The following is a 3,395-nucleotide window of genomic DNA, read 5'->3' on the forward strand; positions in this document are numbered from 1 at the left end:
TGTGTGTGAGTGTGTCCGTTCGGCTTGCAGAGATAAGAATACGTCCGTGGCAAGAAGTCCCTGAATGTCGTAAGAGGCGACTAATGGATAGGAGTCGAGAGGTGGAGAGTGTGTGCGTGTGCGTGTGCGTGTGCGTGTGTGTGTGTGCGTGTGTGCCTGTGTACGTGTAAGTGTGTGTGTGTGCGGTAGGCTCGCAGAGATAAGAACACGGCCGTGGCAAGAAGGCCCTGCCTGTCGTAAGAGGCGACTAATGGGTAGGAGCCGAGAGGTGAAGAATGTATGTGTGTGTGTGCCTGTGTAACGGTATTTAATTAAGCATCAGATTTAAGTAATCTTTTTAATACTGTGACACACATTTGCAAAATATATTATTTGTTTACAACATTGAAAATATCGTTGTAACGAGGACACACTCTGACCTAGTGAAATTTGCAATGTAGTCGAAAGATTATTAAATAACGTGTATCAATTCACAAATAACAAACGTATTATGATAACAAACTAACGTGTGTTAAATAGCTGGAAATCACAGGATCATTGGTATTATTATTATCAATATAGTTAAGAATGAAGAATCAAGAGAACGGTCTAAGTTAGTCAACGTCAACTGAGTACTATTTAGTATTGTACTTGATTCTAATAAACTAAACTATGAGTATCTAGTGTGTTTTAAATAAATATACCACACGAGACGAAAAGTGAAGCATTATTTATTACATGGCGATCCTACCTTTCGAATAAGGAGTTTTCTGATTCGCAGAAACAAATAAAAAATGCCAACCACATACTGGAAATTTAAATGGAAATTTACATAATGGATGATATATGGAAGCCACTGTACCAGTTTCGAAATAGAAAATGCATCGGCACTTAAGAAAATTCCCGCCAAATTCTGAACCAAACCCGCCAGGAGCCCCGCGACAGAATCCCAGCGCATGATAATGGAAAATAAATCGGAAAAATGGATGAATGGACAAGAGTGAATTATCAAAAACAATATGTGAAATATATTATGTAAGTAAATTTTATTTTTATCCCTTATTTATATAAATTATGCAGTCTAACAGATAGAAAGATTACTTAGTATTTGAATATAAGAATTTAACTAATTCAAATTCAGAATGTTGAGTACACAATTTTTATGGCTTTTAAAAGTACAGAATATAATTTATTTTTAAATTATCGCTAAATAACTGTTTATATATCAAATTCTATTTATTTTTATTTCTATTTTTTTAATGAAACAAATATGTGCCATATAATTTTATTTGCTGAAGGTATAGTTTTAAAAATTATTTATATTTGACCATGAAAATATACTGTGACTAAGTCGGAAAATATTAAATTACGACATGAATTTGCTTAAATGGCAAATTCTTCAATTAATATAGACGAAGAAATTGGATATGACTTTATTTAACTATTTAGCTAAAATAAATTAGGATATTTAGAATTATTGTTACATTTATAAGGAAGAAAAACGAATTTAAAAGAACTTTTAAAGACAATTGACCATGGCGTCAGAAAAATTTTCATTATGTTGGAACAATTTCCACGAAAATATGAGTTCAGGAATAAATTCATTATGGAAGAGTCAAGATTTTGTAGACGTAACGCTTTCAGCACAAGGAAAATGCATAAAAGCCCATAAAATGGTTCTTTCGGTTTGTAGCCCATATTTTAAAGAAATTTTTATGTCAAATCCCTGTCAACATCCTATAGTAATTTTGACAAACGTGACTTACGAAGCACTAAGAGACTTACTACAATTTATATACCATGGAGAAGTACAAATTAGACAAGAAGATTTAAATACCTTCATTGAAACGGCCGAATCATTGCAAATACAAGGACTCACTGGAGATAGAAAAGTTTTAAATGATAATAACATTATGGAAATTTCGGATAAAGAATATACTCAAAATGTAAAAGATTTTAAACCAGTTTCTCTACCTGTGACAAAGAAACAACAACCTATAAAGAAGGAAGAACATAGCGACACAGAGCAAGAAATAAGTATGGCTCTTACAACAAACGAATTTTTAAATATCGCAAGCAAGGTGTTACCCAGCGAGTTTGATGGAAAAGCAGGTAAACTGCAGTCATTTTTAGATGCACTAGAACTCCTTGAGAAAATAGCGATAGGACACGAGGAGACAGCGACAACATTAATAAAGACAAGATTAACGAATAAGGCCAGAAAAGTTATAGCTACAGAGGATACAATCGCAAGAATAGCAGAGGTACTGAAGAGAGAACTGAGAGGCGACAGTCCAAAGACGGTAATAGCTAAATTGGCGAAGAAAAGACAAGGACATAAAGATGCAGAGGTCTATGCATCTGAAGTTGAAGAATTAGCGGAACAGCTAAAAGTTGCATACGTAGCGGAAGGAATGTCATTGGAACTAGCGAAAAAATACACAACGGAGGCAGTAGTAGCTGCAATGAAACGCAACGTCAACACAGAAAAAGCTAAATTCATTCTGGAAGCATGTAACTTTTCAACCACACAAGAGATAATGTACAAATTTTTATCGATCGACGAGACAGAAGATAGCACACAAGGAAAAGTATTAAATTACAGGAACAAATACGATTTTGATATGAGAAAAGAAAGTAAGAATACAATATATGGATATTATAAAAATAAATTCGAAGGAAGAAAAGAATATAGGAACAAAAATTATAGAAATATAAGGGAATATGAAAGACATAATACGAGGATATATCGTAATAGAAACAGAGCAGATTGGCAATCACAACGAAGAACAAAGAATAGTCAATGGACACAGGTGAGATGCCACAGAAATAGAGGCACAGCAAGATTATATTACGCACCGCATGCGAATACGAATACAGTGAGAGGAGTAGATTTTTGACAGAAATGTAGGCAAACTGCATATGGTTCGACCTTAATGGTTGAAACCTACGTCGAGCAGGAGACTGCTAAGAGGATAAGCTAGGGTGGTACTTGAATCCCAACCCGCTGAGAGTCCTGCGGCTCCAGCACGACAATACAGTAACTACAGAATATATTAAAATTGCGGAACGAATTTTGAATAATGATTTTTTTTAATGAAGTAAATGGAAAAATGATTGAAAAAGAAGTTTGTCACAATGAAAGACGATTCCCTACAATTATTTTATTTATATGCAAGAGAAGAAAATATGTTAAGTAAAGTAAGTAAGCACAAAGGCGAAAAATGATGAACAGATTATTTTGAAAAGTGTATGTCAGTATTATTACATATTTGGAGAAATTAATTTCGAGATCGAACTGAAAAATAGAAGAAACAGTTACAGTAATAAAAAAAAACCAGAAGTTGAGAAGGAATTTACAGTAGGATTAATAGATAAACCGATTAAAATTATGTTACCTATACGAATCATAAATG

Source organism: Diabrotica undecimpunctata, unplaced genomic scaffold, assembly GCF_040954645.1.
Source record: "Diabrotica undecimpunctata isolate CICGRU unplaced genomic scaffold, icDiaUnde3 ctg00000571.1, whole genome shotgun sequence".
Taxonomy (NCBI): Eukaryota; Metazoa; Arthropoda; class Insecta; order Coleoptera; family Chrysomelidae; genus Diabrotica; species Diabrotica undecimpunctata.